The following is an 11,320-nucleotide window of genomic DNA, read 5'->3' on the forward strand; positions in this document are numbered from 1 at the left end:
ACATGTTCTCTGGGTTATGGCCAGTGGCAGCAGGTACTGAAAGGGCCTGACAAATGGTTGGACGGAGCCTGCTGCAGCCTTCCCCTGGCTGCTGTCCGAGCGCGGCTGTTTCTGATGCTTGGACCTGGTGTCCTTTTACTAAATTCCTGGCAGAAATCAGTGAGGACCAGATGAGTTCTTACCTTCAGAGAAGAATAAGCCAAATTCCCCTTACAGCATGCCTTTGGAGTGGCAGTGCTGCTGGGCCTTTTCTAGGGTGCCCTGCCATTTTCCCCTGATGATTCAAATGCATCAGAGAGCCCAGTTATAAAGGGGAGGGGATCTTTATTGCCTGCTAGGACTCATGTACACAGAAGCAACTGAGGACTGTAGGAAGTCAGTACAACAGCAGGGGTGAATTCCCCTGCAAGGTCAATGCCACAGAGGCCCTTGGAGGCCCCAAGATGGGAAAGGGCCAGCTGGCAGCTCTTGGCTCCAGAGCAAGGGCTCAGGGCTTCACCACAGGGGTGGGCCTTTGATGCCACAAAGGCTGATGTCACCACTCTCCCAATGTTACAAGGGCACACACCTTTTTCACCCCTGCCTGCCAACCCATCTCCCTAGAAGGCTGGGCAACTACAGAAAGGGGCTTATCCCACCTCCCCCAATACCAGATGGGCTTCCCCACGGTACAACAGGGCAGCAGGATGCATAGGAGCAGCGGTGACTTCCAGTTTTGCTCCAGTCACTTTGATCAAGTTATGCCGCTGGGCTTCTCCACCAAGAAGCAGTGGGGTGGTGGTCACCCTGATGTCAGCCTCTCCTGCCTGCTTACAGCAGTGGATGGAGTCAAGATGAATTCAGCCACTTCTCTCTGTCCCGCATGTCACCACCAGGGAGTACTTTCACCCCTGACCTTTGCCTTCGCCTGGTCCCAGCAAGAGTGACAGACTCCTTATAAAAAGGGGTTGAAGCTTCACAAACACAAAAGCTCCATCAAACCATAGCATCTACCTATAAAACACTGACTCGCTCCACACTCACTTTCCTGAGTTCACCCTAGATATGAATCCCCTCTGCGGGACCAGCTGCATCTGCACTCCAGGACCAGCCCTGCTGCTGCTCCTTACTGTCCTTTGGCAGCTCAGAAACTGAAGTGGCTGGTTACCAGACAGCTTTCCTGCAGTGATATCACAGGGGCCTGTGGCAGGACTTGAGCCCACTGAGCAAAAGTAGTGGTGACCTCACAGAGGCCCTGATATCAGACGTGCCATTCAGGGTGGGTGATGGGAGGTGAGCTCCAGAGGGACCCCTGTGGCCTTGTCCCCTTTTATCAGGTCACCTTCCTACAGGTTCATGTCTCCTGAGCATGAGGGAGAGACCTCCAGGGGACATCCTTTGGCCTTGCCATGGGGCCACACCATCTCAGACAGCGGGCACTGCCCACAGGCTCTGGAGCTTGGCTGGTCAAGAGTCCTTATTTGTTACCTGGAAGCTGTGGGTAATTTTTGTGGGTTTATTAGTTTTTCCAAAGCAATCACTACATCATTTCTATAAACAGTTATTGGAGAGCATTGCACTGCCAGAGACCAGCAGATGAAATTTAAGCTGTATAAGGAAATAAGACTGGTCAAGCAAAAGCTACTCGCAACAAACTGGTTAACTTATCTTGCCAGTTAACTTTTGTTACAGTTTTCATCAAGAGTGAATGGAGTTGAGAAACAGGCAAAGGGAACTGAAGTGTTTTATTTGAGTGAATAGTTGTGTGACTGTTATGGGAATATGTGAGTAGAGGGATGATCAGAACTAGTCACAGTAGAGAGATAGAGCTATACGGCAATCAAAAAGAGCTCCCCTGCTTCTGGTTTAGAAGACCATCAGTGCAGAGCAGAGGGGTGCTGAAGGATGCTAGTGCCTCCGGTGGTAAGTTTGTCCTGGAGATGTGACTTCAAAGAGCACACCTACAGCTGCGCTAAGGCAGTTACACTGCCCAGGTTTGGTTGGTTTATGTGGAATGGGAGTGAGAGAGCAGGGCATGCATCACTGCAGAGCTCTCAAAGACAACATGAAAGTGGTGGAGGTACATCCATGCTCTGCGGCCATCATTATTTATAGAAGACCCTCAAGTCATACTCCTTCCCCATCTCTCTCTCTCTCCAGCCTTGCTGATATTGTATAAGTCAGGATGGAGAGACTAATAGCAAAGAGAAACCAACTAACTCCCACCCTGCCTCTGTCAGGTCTTTTATCTGTAACCCCAGTCCCCGCACCCACTACCTGAGGCTGCACTGCCTAGTGACTCTGCACCAGGCCCCTGGCTCAACAGGGAGCCACTAAGGAAATTGGCACCAATTCTTTCACCACTGCCTAGTTGTGTGTGGAGCCACGGAGTGGCAAGGGAAATCAGCACTGCCTGCAGGTGCTGCATTTTTACTTAACATTTGATTCCAAGATGAGACTTTGTTTCTCTGCCCCCCTTTCCATGTTGAATGGAAAGAAAGCCTTCTCTTGGAATCAGGTAAATACAGTGACTTTGCAGATTTTCCTGCTAACAGCTGAGGACTGGCTGCATAGTGAACCTCTGGTATTCTTCAGCCGTTTGCAATCATTCTACTTTGCTTGTGACTGTTCTTCTGATGTCCAGCAAAGCAATCCCAGTAAGCACATGCTGGCTACTCACATTGGCTGGTTTTAGAAATCCTCAAATGCAAGGATGTTCAATCAGTGGCCCAGAGGCCACATGTGGCTCCCTGCCCCTCCACGAGATTACCAGTCTTGGTGCCACTCCCTCCACCGCTCTGGCAACTACTGCTGCCAGTAGAGTTTCCAGGCTCCCCTTCTCTTCTCCAGCTTCCACTGTCTGACTCTGCTCCTGTGGGCAGGGCTGAGGAAGCCCACAGGTGGCTGGCTCCAGGAGACCCCATTCAGTTCAGCATGGGGTACCAGCATCGTACAGTGGGGCACCTGCTGTGCAGGTCAGTGGGATAGGTTCGTGAAACCATGAGTCAAATCGAGTGCAGGGGTGCTAGGGTGGTACAGTAGTGGGGGTATGCACACACTTGCAGTCTTGGCAAGGGTGGATGCATGCCTATGATGTAGGGGAGGATGGCACACAGCATGGCACAGCACATGGCCTGGGGGCTGTTCAGCCCACATGGTGCATGGCTGGAGGCAGCCCTGCTATAATGCAATGGCAGTGGTTATTCAACACAGGGTCTAGCTTCTTTGCAAGAGCTGGTCTTTCCCATACTGGACGTGTGTATTCAGCTATCAAATAGGGAAGTGTGAGCAAAGTGGTACTTAGTGTTGCTGGACAGGTGCCTCACTTTGGGTTTGTGGGCTTCCGGAGTACATTATTCTGGCTGCTAACTTTCCCTTTTGTGTTCCCTGCTTGTGCTTTACAGAGAAGCATGCATTGGAGAATTAATGGAAAGCAGACAGGATTCTAGTAATGTGTGAGCGGTGCCCCTTTCCAGAAAATACTAAATGATCTGCTGGCTTCATCGTTCTGGAGATAGACCAGACTCATTTCCTTTTTACTTAGGTTGACATATAATTGGATTTTGGTGCAATAGGCTGAGAGCCCAGGCAGCACTCATCTCAGTCTAGTTTCAAGTCTGGGCATAATCCTTGGTTTGGGCAGTGACACATAGATCATTACCATAGATAAAGCTTACTGTGCCCAGATGGACAGGTTGATCATTTCTGTAGTGTGACAGCTCAGTTGGTAGGACTGCTCACCTACCCATCTGTCCCTCCCGGCACCTGAAAATTGGAGCATTTTGCCTGTCATAACTTTGAAGTTATCTGAAGTATAGGCCCTCAATCTAGCTTGCAAGACAAACACTCAGGTGCCTCATTCTCCCCTTCATTATCAGGCCAGCTATCCACAGACAGTCCTTGGATTATTTTCTCTCACCCAGCTCACACCCCCAAACAGTCCTCAGGTTGCAGGGTCTCCAGTCCACAACACAAACAGCTCTCAGTTTCAGGCCTGCTGCCCTTTGTAGTCTGTCCCAGGGATCAATCCCACAGGGTGCATTTTTTGTTACCTTTCATCATCTTGCTTACATGCTCTCCAGACTGGATAAGGCTCCTCACTTTTCTGGATCCAGGTCTAGCCTCTACTCCCTCCTAAGCTCCTTCTGCCAGGCTGACATGAAGACAACTGGCCAGCCCAGCAAGCTGCAAGCTTATATGGCTAGAGCAAAAGGGGGAGGGGGCTTGCCTGTGTTCACTCTTAAAGGAGCAAATTATTTTCTTACCCTACTCTGCCATGGGGCTCTATGACTCCCATTACAATAAATCAATGGTTCTCAAACTTTTTAGACTCAAAGCACTCTTCATGAGACTTAAAGAACCCCTCAGAAAATGCCAGCTCCTAGCTTTCATTTGTTTTCTGACTACAGAAAAAGAACAGAGCAATTCTTCTGTTGCAAAGACCTCGGAAAGACCACAGCAGGGCAGAATGTTTTTTGACACTATGGATTCCTATCTGAAATCTCTGAGCTTATCTTGTACAGTATCCTTCAAAGGACCTTGCTGGACCCCAGGGTGCTACAGCCCAATTGAGGATCACTGCACTACAGAATCAAAAGGCAGCAAATTCTGGCCCAGGTCACAAATGTACTTGTGCTCCAGGCGTGATACTCCAACCTACTCCTCATTTTTTTCACAAAATCACTCCCTTACAAAATGTTCTGTAGCCGCCAGAGTGCAGTCTCTAAGTCCCAAGCCTCAAAATTGCTCCAAAGGTGGGATACATGTGCAGGTCTATACAGTTCCACAGGGGGGATATGGGAGAGTTGACAAATCTGCTTTTCAAGACCTGAGAAAATTGTACACATGAAAAAGCACAGTAAGCTAATGTTACACATGGAAAAAATAGAATGTAAACATGCTGTTACAGACCACAAGATACCTACTGATCCAAGGGTGCCCAGGCAACCTTCACCGTTACACCTAGATTGTTTTCCTGTGCAGTTTGACATCACATCATCAGTTCTCTGGTAGACACTGGTCATACAAGGTAGTGATCTTTCATCATGTTGTGTATTTTGGCAAGAGCCAAGGAACAAGAATGGACAGAAAGACCACATAACGATGACTTGCACATGGGGTGGATGCCTGGTGTGCAATGAACCAGCTGTGGGGCAGATCCATCCCCTGTGACACAAGCAGTTGAAATCCTGTGGAGAAGAGATGTGCACAATTTTAGAGAAAGGCACACAACCTCTTGGACCTGAGTCTGCAGCCAGATAGTGATGTCTTTAGCTCTAAACACAGGATCCCTCCTGGAAGTTGGTGCCAGACCAGTGTTAGCCCAACGAAAAGATGAATGGATCCAAGCAGCCTGAAAGTTCAGGTGATGAACCAGGACTGGAGTATAGATGTGGTTCAGGGCTGCTTGCATAAGGCCTATTCCAAAGCCACAGGTGACACAAGCAGTGCAGAATGACATTATTGCATTGTAATGGTGGCATGTCCCAGCTGGTGCTTAGCTCTGTAGAAGGGTGCTTGGGTTCCTGGCTTCCACTCGGCACTATTTGGCATTGTAGCCCAAGTGCTCAGTCAGATTTATATTTGATTACTTAATGCAGTGGGGGCCAACCTTTCTGGCAGTCATACCACAAAATTGCCCCGCAGCCTGCCCAAGCACCATTTTGATCCCTTTCTTCTGCCCTGTCTGTTGCTCTTTTTGCTCCCTCTGTGCTCCTTGCTCTATTCGCTACTCCACTTTCTGCTTCCTTCCCTATCTGCTACAGGGCTGCATGTTTCCTGCCTGATCTGCTGTGTGCCACACAGAGATTACCTGTTCCACTTGTGGCTAAAAACATGCCACATGTTGGCCACTCTGACTTAAGTGTGCTGAACTAAACTCATAGGGCAGATACTGGGGAAAAAGGAGCAATTAACAGTTTATATGAAAAAAAGATCATGTTCATTTTTCATTCTCCTTATCAAGAAGGGAAGGGAACTTTGTGTAGGCCATAAAGCTTCAGTAAAGTTTTACTTACAGGTCCCTGCTGGGCAAATGGCCCTCTCAGAGTAGTTCTAGCTGGCATTTGTTGGGCTCATTAAAACTGCAGCAGAGACCAGGAACTGACTGGCCTATTCCCTGCTCCTGCATCCCCTGAAAGGTGGTCTCACAAACTACAGGGAAACTCTTGCCTTGTTTCAACTATGACCACAGGAAACTGAATGGAACAGGACACAGCCCCACTGTTGCGGGGGCCAAAATTGGAGAGCTGCTTTGGGAGGTCAATACAGAGATGTATGTCACCTAATGATCTCTGTCTCAATGGCTTTAAGACAAAGCAGTGGTAAAACTGGGAACACGCTCTGGTGCTGAAGGATGGGAGTCTTAGTCCTGGTTCCCCATGGATGTGTGACCTGGCTTATTGTGTCTGGTACCTGTATTCATGAGAGTGGAGCAAACGCCCTCTAGGCTTTTAACCAGGGAGTCCAGAATGAGATTGTGTATCCAGGATTCCCTGCTGCATGGCTGCATTACCATGCATGGCTGGATTCCCTGCTGCATGCAGCATGGCTGCATTACCTTGGTTTAGTAAGTCCAGCTTGAAGTTTCTTTCAGATGTTACCCAGAAGTAGTGAGGCTGGGAAACATTTTCTGTACAGAATTCAAATGTTTCCTCTTTCAGAAACAAAAAAAAACCAATCCCCCCCCCCCAAACAGAACCAACAAAAACAGACTGGAGAGACAAGATCTGGGCTGGTACTGTGATGTATGACTAACACAAATTTCATTGTTACCTATCTCTGAAGCAGCTGGTACTAGCAACGCAGATACTGGATTAAATGGCCTCACAGAGCCATAGAAGCTCCTGGAGTGACAACTTTTTGCATCCATCATTTTGGTTCCAACCCTTGGGCTCTGGCAGCGGAGAGATAATGTCATGTGGTCACAACTCTCTCAGTATAGTGCGGCTCCATCCCTACAGGACTCCATGGATATTGCCTGGAACAGTGTCTGCTTCCTATACAAGAGGTCTTGGGGGAGAGGAAGGGTTATCTGCACTTTCTCTCTACCCCAATAAGTGGTCTTGGGTCATAAACAATACCACTGCTTTTTCTAGGAAGTAATTAGATGCTATCTATATTAGGTACTGCTATGACTCACATTGCCCTAGCATCTGAGCACTTCCTCTCATGTATTTATTCTCACCACTGCTCTGCAAAGCAGGGAAGTGCTATTATCCCCATTTTGCAGATGAGGAACTGAGGCATAGACAAACTTTTATCTAAATCCTTATAGATACTGGCATGCCTCCCATTTAACCAATGGAAGCTAGGTGCCTCAATTACCTTTGGAGACCTGGGCTTAAGTAACTTGTGCAGGATCACACAAAGTCTGTGGCAGAGCAGAGCATGAACCAACTGCTAAGCTCTCCTTAATGCCTGCCATTAGAGGAAAAAAAGCCCAATTATTTTTGTCATGAATGTAATGAATCTGTTAAGAGGACAAGAACTCAACAGCAATTTCCACTGTTACTCTTCCTGCCAGGATCACTGGACTGTCTTCTCTTCCATCTCTGAAAAATACACTCCTGTCTACCATCGGACAAACTCTACAACTGATTTTTCCATCATCTCAAGAGGTACAATTTAGAGCTGAAAGATACAAAGTCTCTTATCTTTGCAGTATACTTTATTGGTGTTTTAATTGCTGGCCAAATCATGCACCCAGGAACTGGCAGGGAGCCACATGGATGCTATCTTCTTGTAGTACAATCCTAGGACCCAGGGCTGTACTCGGTGGCAGTCATGATAACTCATTTTGAGGGACTGACAGAACAACAGAAGGGAACACTGCAAGGATTCTTCTCTCTTCTTAACTCACTGACAGTTTTTATTGCAAGAGAGGGAAATCTAGTCTAAAATTTTCTCTCCAGTGCCAATACTGTAAAATCAAAACCCTGGGAAAGATTTGATTTCATATTCTGTTATGAATCCCACACACAGTCTAAATTCAGAGATTGTGAACACAAATGATAAATGATGAACACCCTTTTTTATGGGTGATGAGGAAAAGATTCCAGTTTCAATTGTATATTCAACACAACACACCTCCCACTAGTGAGGATCAAGGTCAAAAAAAACTTCCCAACGTCAAATATTTGGCCAGTAGAATGTCACTTAACACCATCTCCTTGCTCCTACACCGAGGAACAACTTACTCAAATAGGTTAATGATACTGCCAAAAACTCATGAAACAGATTTTGTCATTAATATGATCTTTAATAAATGGAATAATGCACCATTTTACAGCAAGCCTTTTCTTTTAAACCTAAAGAATAGTCTTTAAATGTTCTTATCCAATGTCTCTATCAATACAATCTCTTTATTCAGGTTTATATATAACAAAGCATTTTCTTACAAGAATTCATAGAAAACTCTGTAGTGGCTTCAACAATGTCAGCTTTCATAGTGGCATCCACAGATGATTAAAAAAAGGAAAAGTAATTAGCTTTTTTATTTCATACTCACACTGTTCCATAAAACACAACTTATACAGCATAGCGAGGTATCGGGCAGCTTATACAAAAGAAAAATAAACTGAAGTAATTATTTATAAATTCATACATGATATTTTCTCATAATTTGAGAGAAAAAATAAACAAAAATACCCGTTAACAAGAGGGTTCTGATGAGACTGTATCATTTAAGGATTTTTCCCCTCCATAAAAGCTCGCTCAGAAATTAGTGCTCTCTATCTTACAATTTTCGCTCTTCCATAGGAGAATGGCAGTTTCACATCTCCGTATTTCAGCTTCTACAAAACACCAAATCCTAGAAATCAGTGTTCATTCACTTTTCTTGTTTAATTTATTTTGAGGATAAAGTAATCAGCTAGAGTTGTAAAGTTATGATTCCAGCTTCTACCAATGTGAATACAGCACATTTTCCTCTAGAGACAAAACCAGACAAAAACATTACATACAATAATCTTTTTAAATACATTTTAACATTGTGAAAGAAAGAGAAAAGCCACAAACCAGGACATTCAAAGTGAACAATGGAGTCAGCTTTATCTTGGACTTGCCTGGTTTTTGTGAATTTCTGTGACAATCTTATTACTGAAACTCACTATTAGCAATTTCCTTTCCCTTTAGGTGAAGAAAAAGGGTAAGTAGGATAGTCTGAGACAGAGTAAAATAAGACTACAAACTACTTTGCTGTGCAGTTCTTATGCATACAAGACTGAATCAAGTGCTCTAGAATGAAATTTAACATTTCTGCTCTGCCTGGAAAGCTAGCAAGTGAATACATGTGAAAATTTGTTTTATGGAAGACCCCTGGGCTACTAATCTATAAAGAAAGGAGTTATTTCTATTATTTAAAATGTCAAAAGTATGAGGGAGGCAACAACTGTTTAAAATAAAGGGCACATAATATATAAATAGAAACCCTAGCAGGTCTCTCACCCAAACTCATGGATTAATTTAATCAAGAAGCTGGATGAGATTTGAAGAAGTTTTTCCAAACTATGACAATTACTAAATTTGTTAAAACATGGACTATGCATTGGGATTAACCAACATGTCTCTTTTGAATCGTTTTCAATTTTAGATCACTACTGGTTGGCAGGTTTTTTAAATAAATGACATTATACAGTCATCTAAAATGGGCTGTTTTATTATGTACTTATATAATGTAAGCCACTTGAGCTTCAGAATAAGATAACTGGACATGGCCTTAACGTGCAATGAAATGTGAACATTAGAACAACAGGTATAAATGTATCACACCTCAACTATGGCTGAAGCAGCATGTAGGGATCTTAATATCCCTGAGAATGAGAACTGGACATTTTATTTTAAAATTTCCTCTCAGTGCTACCAATGGTAGTACAATTCCACTTACTGGTAGCAGCAATACTGGGATTATCATAGACCAGGTGTGTGGGTTTTAATCAACATTAGCTAACCATGCTCACGAAGCCAACTGGCAGCATCAGCATGCATACATCACTACTTCCACCACTGCAGCTGCATCAGTGCTAAGCAGGGTGAGAAATTTTAAGGGGAAAAAAACCCCTCTTGTATAAGCAAGGCCAGAGGGGCTGATCCTGCTTCAGTTTAAATCAATGGCAACATTTTCCTTTGACTTCAGTGATAGCTGAAACAAGACCCCGCTGATTAGAAGCAGCCTGTTTCTTAGAAAAATTGTTATGTGCCAAAAATCTTTACCTTGTCCACACAACGGGCAGTAGAAGATTTGGCATCGACTTCTGTGGGTGCTGGAAAAATCTCAGATTGCTAAATATATTTTATACCAAAACCTAACTGTTTAAAAAAAACCAGCTCCAAAACCAAACCTAGCCATATTTCTGGTGGGAACCTATGTGATTAAAACATAGAAAAGGACTTTTTATTTTCAGTAGGTTTAAGGGCCTGTGACCTGTTCACATAGCTTTAGCCATAAGAACAGTAAGGTCTTATAAAAATAAAACACTTCAAGTTATGGCGTAATGCTAGTATTCTGAGTGTAACTTTGTCAAAGCAACCTTATATTATTTATCCTCCAATGAATTTCATTATTAATTGCATTCCCAGCTTTTTTCCCTTTTCAAAGTAAATCTGTTTTACACAGATAAAGGCAATGACTAGGTTCTATCCTGAGGGATATTAAACAATAATATTAATAAAATTAGGCAGAAGGTAAAGCAGGGTGGCACTTCACAGGCTAACTCATTCAAAGAGGCATGAGCTTTTGTACGCTACAGCCTACTTCATCAGGTGCTATGAGCAGACAGATAAAGCAGGCTGTAGTATGAAAGCTCCTGCCTCTCTGAACAAGTTAGTCTATAAGGTACCACCCTGCCCGGCCTGACTTCATATTAACACAGCTAATTACCTTTATCTACTTAGGAAGTAAATGATTTTAGTAGTCCGAGCTCAATTTCTATCATAATATGGTAATAATGCAACTTAAAACTGCCTGTGAAAAATGCATGATACTTAGCCAGTACATTATACTGTGATACTGAGCAGATTCTCTAATACTTAGCCATAATATTTAATATTGGAATCAATGCATTACAGATATGCATCTAAATACATATACAAAGTTTACATACAAAATATGTTTAATGGCTCCAATTCATAAATAGTTTCTGCAGTGAGAAAGGACTTAAAAGCATAGAAAAATTACCACCCTCTGGCTGGTAACTGATGGGATGGTCTCATCCTGGAGGGCCGTCTCTACTGGTGTTTCCCAAGGATTGGAGCTTGGGCTCGTGCTCTTTAATATATTCATTAATGACTTGGATGAGGGGGTGAAATTATTAAGTTCGTGGATGATACCAAATTGTAGGGA

The sequence above is a fragment of the Alligator sinensis genome, unplaced genomic scaffold (genome assembly GCF_000455745.1).
Source record: "Alligator sinensis unplaced genomic scaffold, ASM45574v1 scaffold755_2, whole genome shotgun sequence".
Taxonomy (NCBI): Eukaryota; Metazoa; Chordata; order Crocodylia; family Alligatoridae; genus Alligator; species Alligator sinensis.